The following is a 19,341-nucleotide window of genomic DNA, read 5'->3' as shown; positions in this document are numbered from 1 at the left end:
TATTAGCCTCGATATATAATGATGTTAGGGGGGCAGGGCCCTTGCTGCCCCCTGTCTTGGCCATTGTGCGCGCGTCTGAGAGATGAAGCAGAAGGCATGGATGATGAGAGGGGGCGTTGGATATATAATTAATGTGGGTGTATTAGCTATATATGTAATCCTATATAGAGAGGTATAGATTGATCGATGTGGACGTGGGAAAGAGGGTGAGACCTCACTAGATATATAGATTGATCGGTTTATGTGGAGAACTATGAAAGACCTAGCTATATACACACACACATAGAGGAACATCGATCGTTGCGCATGCACGTCAGAGATAAAGAATGCCCGATATGATGGAGAGGGGGATGTGTGTGTGTGTGCCTTCATGGGAGACCGACTTGAAGAAAAAGATTGCATGTGTGCGATGGATAGTGCCGACTGGTAGTGTGTGTGCACGCATGCACGAGAGAAAGTTAGTGGTACAATTATAAAGAGAAGACCAATGTGTGGGTGTAAAAGACTAGGTGAGGTCATAATCAATGTAAAGTTGAATTCAAATATTTGAATAAGAGATCATGATGTTTGAAACCCATGCATCCATGAATATAACGGAGATCTGCGCGGTGTGGTTTGGAAACGAGCATGTTGCAATGTATACACATTGAACAAGGTCAGATTGGTTTGAATTTGAGATACCGGCGGCAGACATCGTTTGGCCACATTGCATCCGTGCATGGACAAACTATTCTAATTGGAGATGATGGGTGGCTTTCGCATCACATATCTATATCTATACCCCTATATATATTATATTTTATATTTTTTTATATAGTGTGCGGATAACTTTAACTTTGAAAGATGGTCGTTGGATGAGGCCAATCCGATGGTGCAGAGCTGGCAAATTTTAGCACTACTGGCCGTTGGATATCATCTAGATTCCACCAGATTTTGCCACATGTACAATCTAGAAGACTCTATGGTTGAACTTAAGCATAATGCACAAACCTCAAAACACAAGCACTTCTTCTTTGTTCTAGAATCTTCCGTATCAGAATTGCCCAAATGTTTTTCTACATGATTTGTTTTTACTTTATGCCTTACAACGCACAATTCCATGAATCTTAAAATAGATTAGCTTTCTTATAAAAACTAGATGATTTTGAATGAAATGAACTATAAGAATTAAACGAACATCTACATCATGCATATATGACTCAAAGCTTACATGCTATAATGTGGTATTTATTCATAATTTGGTTGCCAAATCTCATGCGTGCAATGCACGTGTACCTTACTAGTCTAAATGGTGTCTGTGTGTGTGTGTTGTGCGTGTTAAACACATTGTACGTAGTATATCATACTAGTCTAAATTGTCTTTTTTTCTTTAGGGTACACGTTAAGCTTGTTCTCCAGAAATTTCAAGCCGCGCCTTGTTATGCCGAAATTTCAAGCTAGCGTCTCTGTCTATCGTGCTGCGAAACTCCCGCCTCTTCAACCCGCGCCTTGTTAGCCCGAAATATTTAAGATATATCTTTGTCTCGTTGTGCTCTGACAACTCCCTCCATCTCAACCCGCGCCTTGCTATTCCAAAATTACAACACAGGCGAAAACTCCCACCTCCTGTGAAATCCCAACACGCGAAATGCCTGTGATACCCCTGAACCGAAAGAACCGCCTCATATCGGTGGGGGTACTTTTGTAACTTACCCAACATTTCGGACAAGCGCGTCCCTAAGCCATGGTTCCCCACTCCCATCCCATCCGCTCACCCATTCGTACACTGAGGCCGGTAAAACCCGCGAAGCCCCACACCCTCCTCCGTTCGCCACCCAGCCGGAGCCTCTTCCCCGACGACGTCGTCCATAGCAACACCTCGACGTCCCTCACCCACCGTACCAGATGAGGATCCGTCGTCGATCTGGTCATCCCGCCGGTTCAGCCACCCCGTCCTCCACCTCCAAGGAGCTGCCCCGACGTTCCCCTCGTCTTTCGCGCCACCTCCATTCCCACACCATCGTCTTCACCTACACCACCGGAAGAGCATCAGCATCACCCTTTCCTCAGATGAAGCTGCGGCCTAATAGGCGCCACCAAAGAGGTTGTACACTAATCGCCACATTTTCTTCTTGATTCGATCTCACGGTGCTGTCGGCGCTCAGTCCCGAGCCGACACGGCGTGGCTCCATCCACCGCGGCGTCGCCAGCCACTTCCTCCACGCCTCGCTCCCTTGGAGGCGACGTCCACATCAGTAGGAGCTGCTGCTGCTTTAGCTCTCGCTCGCGCTGCTGCTCTGCTCTTGCTCTCGGTCCCCTGCCTGGTCTGCTCTTGCTCTTGCTTGCGCTGCTGCTCTCGCTCTTGCTCTTGCTAGCGATGCTGCTCCGATTTAGCTACACTTCAGTCGACTGAATCGACTTGTGGGTCAGTCGGTTTTCAAGGGGTGGGGGGCTCGCAGGAGTTAAGGAAGAACCAGCCGCAGCGGAGAGGGGGGCTTGCTGGAGAAGTACCCCACTATCTATCTTAGGGTTCAGGGTGGGGCGGTGGTCGCCGGCGGTGGTGGGGCGGTGGCGTGGGTATCGCCGGAGAAAAAGCTCGGCACAGGAGGGCCTAGAGGGATGGCCGGGGCGGCGGCGGACCGGTGGGGAGTGTTTTCGGGGTGGGCGGGGCGGCTGTTTGGCCGGGTGGTGGCTGGTGGCTCAGGGGGTGGAGGTTGAAGATGAACTGCAGGCCCTTGATTTCGTATCCAACGGCTGCAAAATCGACTGACCAAAGATGAAAAAGTCAGTCGACTAACGTGTAGCCTCACCTCTAGTGCGTTCAGTTTCGACAGTAAAATTCAGTTTCGACAGCAAAATTCAGTTTCGACAGTTAAGTTCAGTTTCGATAGTTAAATTTAGTTTCGAAAGTTAAGTTTAGAGATGAGCGGCTGATGTATACATCTAGCACTTTGTGGTTATGTATTTTACGTCATCTATTGGAGATGCTATTAGAATTCCACTCAGGTTAACGTTGTCTCTCTTGTCCTGCTTCAGCCTCGGCGTCGTACAACTCACCGGAGCTGCTCCAACGACGAAACCCTCCATCACAGCGAAGCAGTACCTCGGGCTCCATCTCCAGACACTTAAGATCTTCTTCCCCTCCTCCGACAACCAAGTCAGCCGGAGCATCCTCTCCGGCCAACCCAATCACGCTGAGATTGACATGGCTTCGCCAAAGAGGTTGTACACTTGTTGCATATCTTTTTTACTCTACATGTTATATATATTGTCCACTGAGCACACGGAGTAACGGGAAATACGATTATTTTATCCTACTATATGAAAAGCAGTGAGGTACCAGGCAACTTAGCTATCCGTGATGGACTCTCTTGAACGCCATCATTATTTATCTCTGCGCGTTTGAGCTGTGCATTTTTCGATGGCCCTGGGAGTTGAGCTAGTAGGGAAGTGGCCTGGGTCTAAAGTAATAGAAGTAGCACAAAAACATTTTTTTAGTGTAGGCTTTTCCTTGCTCAAGCCTACCTACTGGAATTGCCAGTGCTTGAAAGGAAAAGTGAATGGAAAACATAGGAATTGGAAAGTTTCGTATGGTACTACTTTTCATGAATTTGGTGCAAAGGAATGGAGCAAAGGAAAACTGTAGGATTTGTTCCTTTAGTGTCTCCTTGAAAGAAAAACCGTAGGAATTTTAATTTCCACTTGTCCTCCTTTTCAAATTCCTATTCATGAAGCACAAGACTAAGAGATAGTAGCATAATAGCATTATAACCGTACATTTTCTTGTGGTTTGACTTAATCTCACCATACTTCTTTGCATCCTGTGATCTTCCAATTCTTATGAACCAAACACCCAGATTGGCAGAAATCCTGTGTTTTTAAATTCTCTGTTTTGCACGTGCATTCCTATCCTATTCATGTCTATTTCCTATCCCTGCATTGTTAGAATCCTCAAATTCAAACAAGCCCTTACACAATTACTTCTATTACAAATATGTGTCAAAGAAAACCTTGTGTGGTTTGTCCTGCTCCTGCGGTGCTGTGTTCCACCCCAGCTCAGCTGCTCCAATGACGGAAGGGTTCACCACAGCAGGGATCCGCTCTCCAGACTGTCTTTCGCCGCCTCAGATCTTCTTCCCCGCCGCTGGCAGCCACGACAACTGCATTACCATCATCAACTGAGCAGATGACCTTGAGGACTACACGCAAGAGAGGTCGCACTCTTCCGTGTCTGCTTACGTTATGCATCGCTTAATATGATGACGTGCTACTTTATCATCGTGTTCACCTATTAGACTCCGAGTCAGGTCCAAACTTATGCAGAAACTTGAGTTTTTAAATGGGTGTGGGGTACATATTGGGGCAGCAATGAATACTATATGTCTACTATGTGGTTAATCTCGGGTGTCTACTATGAGTTTCATGTTGGGTGAAAACAAACATTAAAGGAGCCATTATCTGTATTTTTTAACTAAAGCTATTATCTGCCTGCTATCATTGGTTTTGGGTCTATCCACAGTTTGCTACCATCACTCTGGATTTGTGCATGCACTCCTTACATAATCTCACTATGTTTTATTCCTATGCATGTCAGTTATTGTACACAACGGAACTGAACATGTAGAGCAAAAGAGACAAGCCTTGCGTGGCAATAAAATTTCATGCAGATGTCGCTCCATGGTGGGCGCAAAGGCAGCCCCCCTCCACCCATTTCGGATCATAATCAAGAGGAAGATAACTGTTCTGAGGGGAATTCAGAAGCAGAAGACCACTCCTATTTACCCCATGAGGTCTTCACTCTAACTTGGCATGCTGATGTTGGTTATATCATGCATATGGTGCCTTGCATTGCTTACTTTATACATCAAATATGTCAACTGCTTAGTTTAGACATGCTTTGTGTGAATGCCATATGTTTAGTTTATTCATCGTTTATGTGAATTATGCAATGCCATCTTGTTTAGCCAGGCATCATATATGTGAATTTTGCAATGCCATCCTGCTTAGCCAGTCATCTTATATGTGAATTATATCAGGCCATCCTTTTTTCGTTACGTATTACATTTGTCAACAATGTTAGTACATTCAACTACTCTTCGTGTGCATCAGCCATTTGACACGGTGCTGGAAAATTCTGGAGTGAAAACAAGGTCTTCAGAGCAGACTGTGCTATCTGACAAAGTGCATATCTCGCTGGTTACGGATAGCTCCTCAGAGGAGGATTCAGAGACAGATGACCAGTCCTATTCCCCCCCCCCCCACGAGGTGTATGCTCTAATTAACTTGGCAGGGTTATGTTGCTCATATCGTGCGTATGGTGTCTTGCATTGCGATGTCATTTGATTAGTTTAGACATGCTTTGTGTGAATGCCACCTGTTTAGTGTCTAATTACCATATATGTGAATTATGCATTGCCATCTTGTTGCAAGACATTATATATGTGAATTATGCAATGCTATCTTGTTGCAAAGGCATTATATATGTGAATTATGGAATGCCATGCTGTTGAGCCAATCGTCATGTATGTGAATTATATCATGCTATCATTTTTTTGTATTACGTGTTCCATTTGTCGACAACGTTTGTATATTCAACTATTCTTCCTGTGCATCAGCCATTTGAAGCGGTGATGGAAGTATCTGGAGTGAAAACAAGGTATTCAGAGCAGACAATGCTACCTACTGAAGCAGACATCTTGCTGGATACAGAGAGCTCCTCAGAGGAGGATTCAGAGACTGATGACCAGTCCTATTTCCCCCCTGAGGTCTATGCTCAAACTTGGCAGGGTTATATTACCCATGTCATGCATGTTGTCTTGCATTGCTTAGTTTTTACATCATATATGGATTGCCATCTGCTTACTTGCTTACTATATAAATCATATATTTGAATTATATCATGCCATCATGTTTACATACACAACATCTATTTGAATTATGGCATGGCAACCCATTTAATAAAGACATCATATAGTTATATCATCTCATCATGTTTAGTGTTTACAGTCATCATATTTTGAATTATGTCATTCTATCCGGAATTATATCATGCTATCATGTTTCCATAGGCGGCATGTATGTGAATTATGGCATGCCAACCTATTTAATAAACACATTATATAGTTATATCATGTCATCCTGTTTACATAGTCATCATATTTTGAACTATGTCTTTCCATCTTTTTTAGTTAGCCATCATAATGTGAAATTGTATCATGCTATCCTGTTTAGTTAGCCATCATATATGTGAAATTGTGTCATGCTATTCCCATAGTAACAAGTCATCTGGATAGAGTCGATGGCTCCCACCTCCCCGCCGCCCCTTAACCCTAGCCACCCACCACCTCCGGCAATCTCCACATCTCACCGTGGGAATTGCCATCTGATCGGCTCATCTTCTCCGGCGTCTTCCACCATGCCTCCTGGTTATTTTCTCCATCATGGCGGTCCATGCTGCACTCTCCATGGGGTTGGATTTCTCCCCGGGGATGAAGCTGTCTCAAGAGATCCATCGCACCTTCAACAGAACGGTGCACCCCATGAAGGATACGGGCCACTTCACCATGGTGGTCTCGTTTGCAAGGCACTCCTTCCATTTGGACGTGGAGAATGTTGGTCTTGCGCTTGAATCTGCTATTGGCGGCTATTGTTCTCAGCTTAAGGTATCTTATCTTAATGTTGGAGTTTTTTCGTTCAATGTGTCATGCAAAGAGGTGGGGTTCTTTATCTCGCATCAGTGAAGCTTTGTTTGCCCGCAATTCAAATGCTTCTTTCATCTTTGGGGCCATGGTGGTCCTGATTGGGAAAAGGAGTTTAGGCTTTGGCAGTCGGAATGCAACCAAGAGTGGATGTTAGTTAGCCCTTCGAAGAGGCGAGCTCGCCTTGGTTTGGAGGCAATGAAACATGCTCCGACTAAGTCTTCTCTACGCTCTCGATCCTCTGGATCTCACCCTCATAATCATGTCAAGTTTGCTACGTTCATGAAATACCCTGCCCGGAAAGGTTACAATTACGGGCCAACGGCCACGGAGGTGGTCACCGTCCGGGAGGCAGAGTATGAGGTCTCTGAACGTGAGGTTGTTTCATCTCCGGTGCTGGCATCTTCGCCGGCGGCGACACTTTCGATCCAATTTGGTTCGTTATCGCCTTCTCCGCAGGGTGTATCTCATGCATGCACCACTTCCGGATTTCCTGGAAGACTGTTGTTCCCTGCAACCGAAAGTTTAGATTCACCTCCATCGATTTCTGTTGTGGCCTTGGGCTCTGACACGGCCTCCGGCCCATCTATGGCCTTGGGCCCTGATTCGGTTTCCCTCTCCAAAAGAAATTGCCAGTGATTTTACAAAGTTTTGATAGATGATTTAGGATATTGCTGCAAGCTACTGGGATTGTCAGAATTGTTTGGGTATGCGCCACAAGTCAGAGACCTGCATCAACCCGGTCCGTTGTAGAAATTGTTTTCGGTCCGGTCACATTAAAAAAGATTGCACCGGCCACGCTCCTGACACATCCCTCTGGGTGCCTAAAGTCCCATCGCCGGGTTTTGGAAATCGAGCACACAAGGAAATTAACTCTGCTTCCCTTGCCTCTTCGGTTTCCCAAGACCAAACAACTCCCGAGCAGAAAACCCCAGACCCTGCTACTCCGCCGCCCTCACCATTGCCGCAGCCGACGCCAACCTCTCCCCAAGCTTCTTCACGCTTTGTTCTCCACCCGCCGCTCCCAATGGCGGTGTACAAGATCGATCCGTTTCGGTTCATCCCGGCTGGCTTCGACATTGTGGATGGTGGCGCAGATCATCTGCCTCGTACCTTCTACACTCCGGCGACCCCTCTGCCCCGCGCACATGAGCAGTATATGGTGGCCATCGTCGATCCCGTTCCACCTGCTCATCTCGTCGGAGTCCGTCGGCAGCAGGTGCTTAACTTCCTGGTACAGACCATGCACATCCATGTCTTATCTGCTCAAACATGGTTTCAAGGAGTTGGTCTATTTGAGATGGAAGATCCTGTCGTTCGTGGCTCTTTTACTATGCACCCACCGTTTCCTCTGGGTCTGGATGAGGATGGTAATGAGTTTTTTGTTTGATTCATACCACACAATCAGGGGGGGTTCAGAGCTCTGCATGGTCATAGACAAGGATGGTTAATGTTCATTGGGATTCCCCTGGATTATCGCAACACGCAGTGTATTGCTGACATGGTTAGTACTTTTGGCCAATTCCACTATTGGAACAGTACGGATAGGCGCAAGGTCAGATCCCTAGTTCGTGCGTCTTTTCCTGATAACGCTCTAGTTCCATGCTCGGTTGTGTTTCGCGAGTTTGCCAATTGGGGAGGGACAGTTGTTCCTTGGACAGCGGGTTGCTATATTCTGGATGGAGACTTTGCAGAAGCTATGATACCTGCTGATGAGGATCCCATGCCCTTGGATGTCAATCCACATCCTATGCCAGGGGCAAATCCTCCACCCCAGCCTTTTTGGGCAATGCCTCCTTACCCTGCTTTGGGATGGAACGTTGTGCCCCCTGGACATGATCAAGGGCACAATGCGGCTGCTAATGGCTGGGCACAGAACATGAACAACGATGCTGGTTGGGGGCCATGGGAAGAACCTGCTCAGCAGCCGGAACCTGCTCCTGTGCAAGACCCAATCGCACAGGATCAGAACTCCATGATACTGAATTGAAAGTGCGTTATATCGACTAGAGGGGGTGAATAGGCGATTTTTATGAATTCTTCACTGAGGAATTTGCGGGTGAGGAAATTCCTTAGCGAAGAACTACTTGCAGCGGAATAAGTACTCAGAAGTAAACATAACAGAATACAAGCATGGTCATCATGATGAAATGAAGACAAGCACAGAGTACAGAAAGCGTAAACACAGGATAAAACAAGATGAAGACAAACAGACTAAAGAAATTGAACTGAGGAAATTGAGAAAGTCTTCAGTCAAAGTCTTCAAACACATATATGAACAAGTGCACAACACAGTTATGAGGAAATGAAAGAGTTGAGGAAATAGAACCAGTTGGCTCGGTGAAGACAATGATTTGGTAGATCAGTTCCAACTGTTGTCTCAGTTGTATGTCTGGTTAGGGCGGCTAGGTATTTAAACCTGAGGACACACAGTCCCGGACACCCAGTCCTGAACACGCAGTCTAGGACACCTAGTCCTCACTGTATTCCCCTTGAGCTAAGGTCACACAGACCTCGCCCAATCACTCGTGGTAAGTCTTCAGGTGACTTCCGAACCTTCACAAACTCGGTCACTCGGCGATCCACAATTACTCTTGGACGCTCTAGACCATGACGCCTAACCGTCTGGAAGAAGCACAGTCTTCAAAGGTAACAAGCGTTGGATCCACGCAGGATCAATCTCTTCAGTGATGCTCAATCACTTTGGGTTTGTAGGTGTTTGGGTTTGGGTTTTCCTCACTTGATGATTTTCGCTCAAAGTCCTCGGAGGATGGGATGCTCTCAAATGACAAATGTCAGTTTCTCTCGGAGCAGCCAACCAGCTAGTGGTTGTAGGGGGCGGCTATTATAGCCTAGGGAGCAGCCCGACATGATAAGACATAAATGCCCTTCAATGATATGACCGTTAGGTGGGTAGATATTTTGGGACAGCTGGCGCATAGCACAGCAACGGTTGGAAATTTGAGTATCAAATTCCTCAGGGCTATCATGTTCCTCACTGTGTAGGCAATCCGCACTGGAGAATTCCTAACTCCTCAGTCAGAACAAAATCCTCAGAGACCAGAAGAACTTCGTCTCTGTCACTGAAGAATATGACTGAACTGTATGAGATTTCCAATGGCTTCACTCGAAGGGATTGGTAGGTGTAGGATTTTGAGTTGAGCATCACATGGAAATTTTTCCTTAGTATTTCCTGGACCCCCTTTAACAGTACGGTGTTTCCTATGACTCAAGAAAGAGAAAATGAAACTACGAAAACAAAAGTCTTCACGCTTCATGTTCCTCAAATGAATACCAAGTCTTCAAGGTCACACCAATTTCTTCACTTCCAAAGTCTTCAGAAATCTTTAGAAATCCAAAGTCTTCAGTCGAAGAACTCCATTTTTAGGGGTCGACTTTCTCTGTAAATATCAAACTCCTCATAGACTTAAAGACATGTGTACACTCATAAACACATTAGTCCCTTAACCTATAAGTCTTCAATACACCAAAATCACTAAGGGGCACTAGATGCACTTACAATCTCCCCCTTTTTGGTGATAGATGACAATATAGGTTAAGTTTTCAACGGGGATAAACATATGAAGTGTAAATACTGATATTGAGGAATTTGATTGCAAGATATAGAAGAACTCCCCCTGAAGATGTGCATAGTGAGGAATTTGCTTTTGAAGCAATGCACACTTGAAGAGTTGAATCATGGACATCTCCCCCTATATCTTGTAATTCATACACGCATTTGACATAATATATGAAGAATTTGAAATGCATGATGAAATATGGTGACTGATGTAATTCAGCATGCGTGCAATAACATTAACGAGGAATAAGCATGCAGAAGAAACAACAAAAGTATCAGGCCACCATAGAGTTTTAAGTTTACAACTCGATCCAACAAAGTCATCAGAAGAACGAGAGTTGTAACTTAGAAACAAAAGCCCATAAAAGACAGACCCGCTTGAAGACTAATTCAAATTTCTCCCCCTTTGTCATCGAATGACCAAAAGGATCGAAAATGAGGACTAACGCCCCTGAAGAATATCAAGTTGATGAAGGAACGCCAGCGTTGTTGGGGTCGTTTGTTGATGTAGGGCCTGCCGCAGTGTCGTCCAAGTCTTCATGCTCGTCGGTGTCACGCGATGAAGAATAGGAGCTGGCCACCAAGGACGGAACCTTGACCTTCTTGTATTTCTTCGGTGGAGGAGCAAACCAGTCAAAATCTTCCTTGAGACCCATTTTCTTCAGATCTTCTGCACTATAAATGTCAGACAGAATAGCCCAGGTACGGTTGAAGGTTTCATGGAGGTAGTAATGGTTTTTCTTCACTGCATTGTGGGTAGCAGTCATGTTGTGAAGAATTGAACCAAACTGACGCTTGACCCATTTGTGATTGCGATCAACCTTCTGGTGAAGACTGAGGAGAAGCTCACGGTCAGTCATCACCCTGGGAGTTGTGCCTTGAGGATTTGGCTTGGTTGTGTTGGCGGCAGAGTCATGGGTGGCAGAGTCATCATTGGTGGAGTAGGATGCAGCCTTGCGAAATTGACCATCCAATGGACGAATGCCTTCATCAATAATAGCAGTAGTCTTGCCCTTTTCATCAGCTGAGGAAAATGTCCGTTTGAGGACTTCAACCGGGGGCAAGTAGCTGCAATGGTTCAGTGTATCAGATTTGTAGTTGAGTGAAGACCTTGTTCTGATGAATCTCATAATCCACGGAGCATAAGGCTTCAACTCAAATGGTGACATTGCGACATTGGCCAGAGTCCTCATGAAGAAATCATGGAAGTTGACGGCAACGCCATGAATGATATTGAAAAGCAGATTCTTCATGATGCCAATGACTTCTTCTTCATTCGAGTCATGGCCCTTGATAGGACTCAATGTCTTCGTCAGAATGCGATAGATAGTCCTAGGCACATATAGTAATTCCTTCACAAGGAATTTAGTTCTTGGGGCCTGACCTAGCTTCAATGGCTTCATCAGCACTTGCATATAGTGATCTGTAAGCTCAGGTTCACTGTAGATGCAACGAGCAGCTTCAAGGGGAGGACTGAGAGGCAAAGCACGAAGCAATTCAGTAGCTGGTGCCTTGTAGTGAGTGTTTTCAGACATCCAGTCCAGCACCCATGAATTCACATCTTCAGAGTCTCCGGTGATGTGCAGAGTTGCATAAAATTGAAGAATGAGCTCTTCATTCCAATCACATATATCAGTGCAAAGATTTAACAGCCCAGCGTCGTGAAGAACACTGAGGACAGGCATGAAGCACAGCAGAGATTCCATATCCACGTGAGGTATGTGCTCATGATCGAAGACTTTGTCTTTGTTGAACAGCACTGAGGAATAGAAATTTGCCTGGCTGGCAGTCCAGAAACGCCTCTTCCTAATGCGAGCAGAGTCATAGGGGTTGTAATCAGTGAAGAATACGTGCTCGCCGAAGAAATCATTAGCCTTGAATTTTTGCTTCCTTGAGAATGGATCCTTTGGCTTGGGTAGAGGAGTGTCAGTCAATTGCATTACAACCTCAGGAATCGCAATCTCAGGTTCTTCAGGCTGAGGAATTTCTGGTTCCTCTTCAGTGGCAGCCTGGGTCTTCAATTCTTCATTTTTATTTTCTTCAGCACTAGTGGCTGGAATTTCTTCATGAACAGATGCAGAGGGTTGATTTCCTTCAAAGCCCATTTGAACAGTTTGTGCAGGGGACTGAGGGATTTGCTATAAAGGTGTGAACAGTGGAGAGTTGGGGTGCTGACTTTCCCAAAAGTCATCATTCATCACTGGTGTGGTACAGCTAATGTCCATGTCTTCATCTTCTATTTCCTCAACGTCGGCCTCTTCAGCAGTAAACTGAGGCATAGGCGAGGAAACAGCTGGAGTTGAAGGGATTTCATCCACTTCAATTTTTTCATCCATCTGCTCTGACGAAGCAGCAGAAGGATTTTCTTCATCAGATCCGCTAGGGATCACATATTCTTCATCAAAAGGAACAAGGTCCTTTAATGGCATGGTTGAGATCGGAACAGCATCAATGGGGTTTGCAACTGAGCTGGTCAATTTCTTCATCTTCTTCGGAGCTGAAGAATCTGAAGAAGCTGATGCTTTCCTTTGCTTCACTGTTGCACACTCTACAGCCTTGGTCTTCTTCACATCTGATGCAGATGGAAGGATTGGAGTTGGAGTAGGCGCAGGAGGAGCAGAGGAATGTGGTTGATTTTCTTCAGGCACAACTGATGCAGTTGCCCTGACCTCTTCATTTTCTTCAGGCGCACCACTAGTGGATGCCCAGGCTATTTCATCAGCGGCTGGAATGCAGTCATCAGCCCTGGAACTCACATTTTCTTCAGCAGCCTGAATGTCATCAGCGGTGCTGGCATGTTCTTCAGTTGGCTGAGCAGATGCTTCAGTCTAAGGAATTTCTTGTTGCGATGGGGCTGCAACATTGGAGGTGAACTTCTCAGTCAGTTTAACAAACCTGACCTTGGCTCCTTGCCAATCAGCATAGTAAGCATTGAAATCATCGCTGAGGACTTTGATTTCAGACTGGATTTTTACAAGATCATCTGTTGTCATAGAGACAACGTTGTTCTTCAGGAATTTCTCCTTCCTGTACTGCGCTTTCTTGATCTGCCTGGCCTTCTCAAATTTCCATTTCTCTTCTTGGATGAAGGCAGTCAGCATATGACTTTGGCCAGGAGTCAACTTGAAATCAGGCATAGGAGTGTTTGGGTCCTTGTGCCAGAGATCAATGTAGTCAAGGATCAACTTTGGATCCAAAAGCAGAGGCACATTTGTGCCCTTGGCTCTAGCGGCCCTGACTTGCCTATCTCTGATGATTTCAGCAAGTTCTTCATCATCAGCTTCGTCTTCTTCAGACGACACTTGGAAGGCGAGCTGCTTCTTGTGAGGACTTGGGCGAGAACCTCGTCCAGCAGTGGTCTTTGTCTTCAGCAGAGAGGGTCCCGTTGAAGAATTTGGTGCAGCTGAGGAACTAGCAGAAGCTCCTAAGGCAATAGAGATGCCTGTAGTCCTTTGGCACGTGGCAAGATGCACAGGTGCTGAGGATTTGGTCGGAGCAGCTGAGGACTTTGGAGGAGGAGGAGCAGCGTGAGGAATTGGCCGTGAGGGCTTTGAGGATTCTTGCCGTGAGGGCATTGCTGAGGAACTCGGCCTTAAGGGCATTGAAGGTGAAGCACTTGGCTTACGCGCAGGCTTCTTTGCCATGGATTTCTTCGGCTTGACAGAGGCCTCAGCGGCAGCAGCAGTGGCAGAGTCTTCATTGAATTTCCTCACTACTTCTCTGGCTTGTCTAGCCAGCTTGGCCTGGCGCTTGGCCCATTCATCAGGATAATCCTCACCACGCTTGAGGCTGGTGAGATCAGCTTCTTGGCCAGGTGCCAACGGAGGTCTTGGGCATGGAGGATTGAGTGTGAATTTCTTCATGTACTTGGGAGACACATACCTGTACTCCCTCCACTCTCTTGCCCATCTCCTCTCTATCTTCTGAATGCGCACCTTGCGCTGATTTTTATCTTCCTCAAGGGGTGTGCAGTACCCAGCATAGATGTCCTCAGGGATTTCAAATGCAGTGTTGACCACAGGCCTCTTTCCTCCTTTCTGTGGCATCTTTCCATCAGCCATTTTCTTCAGATGAGGAATTTGAACAATTGAATTCTCTGAAGAAGTATGCAACTTTTCTTCGAGGAACGCTGCAAATGAGTTAAGTTGATGAGAACCTAGAGATTCAGTAGTGGACATGAGTACCTGTGAACAGAGTATAGTTGCGAGGAATTTGGAGAGGTCATATGCGTTCTTAGAAGGTTTTGTAAAAAGAACAAGTTTGAGGAATTTGACCAGACGAGTCTTGAAGAATTTCACTAAGCGTTCTTAGTCTTAGGTTCCAGAGTTGTACAAATCAGAAATCCGCACAATTGAGGAATCTTGAAGAGAAATTATAGCTTAGAGAAACGAATCAAGAACAGATGACATGTGAGGTGTTTGGTGTGTGAAGAATTTGAAGAATAAACACCTTTGAAGATTTTGTAGAAATCATTTGAATCAAAGAGGGCAGTAAAAGTAACTTTTAATTACCCTGGACGAAGAACACGACGAACTGTGAGGTAGATATGAGAAGTTCGTATGTGCAGATCTTCCACGCCATAACTCGGCGGAGGAAGATGGCTACGGCGGCGGTGGAGTGAAGATTTCCGCGGCCGGCGCGAGTACGGCGACGACGAGGTCGAGGCAGTGAAGCTCTTCCTCACCGGCGACGATGAAGTAGCAGCGGTGCCAGGGTTTGAGAAGCTCAAGCTGGAGAGAGGTCGAGCGGAGTAAAGGAAGTGAGGAAGGGGAGAGGGGGTATTTATAGCCACGGTGAAAAACTGTTCGCCCGAAGATTTTGGACGAACGTGCCCCTGACCCTTCTCATTCGCTTGACATGTGTCACCCACGAACTGAGAAGTGGAGATCGTGTTAGATCGTGGGTGAATAGATAAGTATTTCGTGGGATACGGAACGGTTTGAGCGGCAAAGCCGAAAATTTGGATAAGATAAGTTAAAAGTTCCGTTCGCAAATTCTTTAGCTGACAAGGACACAGTGAAGATTTTGAACGAGTTTCAAATAGAACGCACATGAAGAATTTGTGAATAGATTGGGTTGAGTATAGCATAGAGGGCGAAGGGTCCGATCACATTCACTTGGCAGAAAAACCAACTTGAAGAAATAGCCATAAGTGAATGCTGTAGAGTACATAAACTCATATATATATATATAGCCAATGAAGACGGAAACAGTGAAGATTTTGCAAAGTTGAGGAATTTCAAAACTGAGGAAAAACTCAAATTGAAGATTTTCAACTTTTGTGGGGGCGTGACCCACCGTATAAGAATGATGATTTCAGACACCGCGTACAATTGTTGTAGGGTTCTGAGAATCAAAGGAAATGACTTGTACCAGATGCTAACTTGCGGTCCACACGATCACCAGCATAGTCAGAGTCAGAAACGAGCACCTTCAAGGGGCAGACTGAGAGGCAAAGCACGAAGCAATTCAGTAGCTGGTGCTTTGTAGTGAGTGTTTTCAGACATCCAGTCCAGCACCCATGAATTCACGTCTTCAGAGTTGCCGGTAATGTGCAGAGTTGCATAAAATTGAAGAATTAGCTCTTCATTCCAATCACATATGTCAGTGTAGAAATTTAACAGTCCAGCGTCGTAGAGAACACCGAGGACTGGCCCGAAGCACGGCAGAGATTCCATATCCATGTGAGGAATGTGCTCATGATCGAAGACTTTGTCTTTGTTGAACAGCACTGAGGAATAGAAATTTCCCTGGCTGGCAGTCCAGAAACGCCTCTTCCTTATGCGAGCAGAGTCATAAGGGTTGTAATCAGTGAGGAATACATGCTCGCCAAAGAAGGCATCAGCCTTGAATTTTTGCTTCCTTGAGAATGGATCCTTTGGCTTGGGCAGTGGAGTGTCAGTCAGTTGCATGATGACCTTAGGAATCGCAATCTCAGGTTCTTCAGGCTGAGGGATTTCTGGTTCCTCTTCAGTGGCAGCCTGGTTCTTCAATTCTTCATTCTCATTTTCTTCAGTGCTAGCGGCTGGAATGTCTTCATGAGCTTCATCAGATCCCATTTGAACTGTAGTTGCCGGGGACTAAGGAATTTGCTGCAGTGGAGTGAAGAGTGGAGAATTGGGGTGCTGACTTTCCCAAAAGTCATCATTCATCACTAGTGTGGTATAACCAATGTCCACATCTTCTTCTTCAATTTCTTCAACGCCAGCCTCTTCAGCAGTAAACTGAGGCATAGGCGAGGAAACTATGGGGGTTGAAGGGATTTTATCCACTTCAATTTCTTCATCCATCTTCTCTGACGAAGCAGCAGAAGGATTTTCTTCATCAGATCCGCTAGGGATCACATATTCTTCATCAAAAGGGATGATTTACTTTGATGGCATGGAGGAAACTGGAACATCATCAATTGGATTAGCAAATGAGCTTGTCAATTTCTTCATCTTCTTCGGTGCTGAAGAACCTGAAGGAGCTGATGCTTTCCTTTTCTTCACTGTTGCACGCTCTGCAGCCTTGATCTTCTTCACATCTGATGCAGATGGAAGGATTGGAGTTGGGGTAGGCACAGGAGGAGCAGAGGAATGTGGTTGATTTACTTCAGGCACAACTGATGCAGTTGCCCTGACCTCTTCATTTTCTTCAGGCGCACCACTAGTGGGTGCCCTGGCAATTTCTTCAGTGGCTGGAATGCAGTCATCAGCCCTGGAACTCACATTTTCTTCAGCAGCCTGATTGTCATCAGCGGTGCTGGCATGTTCTTCGGTTGGCTGAGTAGATGCTTCAGCCTGAGGAATTTCTTGTTGCGATGGGGCTGCAACATTTGAGGTGAACATCTTAGTTAGTTTGACGAACCTGACCTTGGCTCCTTTCCAATCAGCATAGTAAGCGTTGAAATCATCGCTGAGGACTTTGATTTCAGATTGGATCTTCACAAGTTCATCAGTTGTCATAGAGACAACGTTGTTCTTCAGGAATTTCTCCTTCCTGTACTGTGCTTTCTTGAGCTGTCTGGCCTTCTCAAATTTCCATTTTTCTTCTTGGATGAAGGCAGTCAGCATATGAGTTTGACCAGGAGTCAGCTTGAAGTCAGGCATAGGAGTGTTTGGGTCCTTGTGCCAGAGGTCAATGTAGTCGAGGATCAACTTTGGATCCAAAAGCAATGGCACATCTATGCCCTTGGCTCTAGCAGCCCTGACTTGCCTATCTCTGATGATTTCAGCAAGTTCTTCATCAGTAGCTTCGTCTTGTTCAAACGGCACTTGGAAGGCGACCTGCCTCTTGTGAGGACTTGGGCAAGAGCCTCGTCCAGCAGTGGTCTTTGTCTTCAGCAGAGATGGTCCTGTTGAAGAATTTGGTGTAGCTGAGGAAATTGGTCGTGAGGGCATTGAAGAAGAGGCACTTGGCTTGTGCGTAGGCTTCTTTGCCATGGATTTCTTCGGCCTTACAGAGGCCTCAGCAGCAGCAGCAGTAGAGTCTTCGTTGAATTTCTTTACTGCTTCCTTAGCCTGTTTGGCCAACTTGGTCTGGCGCTTGGCCCATTCTTCAGGAAAATCCTCACCATGCTTGATGCTAGTGGGATCTGCCTCTTGGCCAGGTGCCAATGGTGGTCTTGAGCATGGAGGAGTAACAGCGAATTTCTTCATGTATTTTGGAGTCACATATCTATACTCCCTCCATTCTTTTGCCCATCTCCTTTATATCCTCTGAATGTGCACTTTGCGCTGATTTTTATCTTCCTCAGGGAGTGTGCAGTACCCAGCATAAATGTCCTCAGGGATTTCAAAGGCAGTACTGATTTCAGGCCTCTTTCCTCCTTTCTGTGGCTTCTTTCCATCAGCCATTTTGTTCAGTTGAGGAATTTGAACAATTGAACTTTCTGAAGAAGTATGCAACTTTTCTTCGAGGAATGCTGCAAATGAGTTAAGTTGATGAGAACCTAGTGATTCAGCAGCGGACATGAGTACCTGTGAACAGAGTATAGTTGTGAGGAATTTGGAGAGGTCATATGCATTCTCAGAAGGTTTTTCAAAAAGAACAAGTTTGAGGAATTTGACCAGTTGAGTCTTGAAGAATTTCACTAAGCGTTCTTTCTCTTAGGTTCCAGAGTTGTATAGATCGAAGATCCACACAATTGAGGAATCTTGAAGAAAAATGATGCTTAGGGAAACGAATCAAGAACAGATGAGATGTGAGGCGTTTAGTGTGTGGAAAAATTTGAAGAATAAACACCTTTGAAGATTTTGTAGGAATCATTTGAATCAAACGGGGTAGTAAAAGTAACTTTTAATTACCCTGAACGAAGAACACGACGAACTGTGAGTTGGAGAAGTGAAGTTTGTCTGTGCAAATCTTCCACGCCCTAACTCGGTGGAGGAAGACAGCTACGGCGGCGGCGGAGTGAAGATTTCCGCGGCCGGCATGAGTATGGCGGCGACGAGGTCGAGGTAGTGAAGCTATTCCTCACCGGCGACGATGAAATAGCGGCGACGCTAGGGTTTGAGAAGCTTGAGCTGGAGAGAGGTCGAGCGGAGTAAAAGAAGTGAGGAAGGGGAGAGGGGGTATTTATAGCCACGGTGAAAAACCGTTTGCCCGAAGAAATTGGACGAACGTGCCCCTGACCCTTCTCATTCGCTTGACATGTGTCACCCACGTACTGAGAAGTGGAGATCGTGTTAGATCGTGGGTGAATAGATAAGGATATCGTGGGATGCGGAACGGTTTGAGCGGTAAAGCCGAAAACTGGATAAGATAAGTTAAAAGTTCTGTTCGCAAATTCTTCAGCTGACAAGGACACAGTGAAGATTTTGAACGAGTTTCAAATAGAACGCACATGAAGAATTTGTGAATAGATTGGGTTGAGTATAGCATAGAGGGGGAAGGGTCCGATCACATTCACTTGGCAGAAAAACCAACTTGAAGAAATAGCCATAAGTGAATGCTGTAGAGTACATAAACTCATATATATATATATAGCCAATGAAGACGGAAACAGTGAAGATTTTGCAAAGTTGAGGAATTTCAAAACTGAGGAAAAACTCAAATTGAAGATTTTCAACTTTTGTGGGGGCGTGACCCACCGTATAAGAA

Source organism: Aegilops tauschii, chromosome 1 (genome assembly GCF_002575655.3).
Source record: "Aegilops tauschii subsp. strangulata cultivar AL8/78 chromosome 1, Aet v6.0, whole genome shotgun sequence".
NCBI lineage: Eukaryota > Viridiplantae > Streptophyta > Magnoliopsida > Poales > Poaceae > Aegilops > Aegilops tauschii.
Note: the sequence above shows the minus strand (reverse complement) of the source record.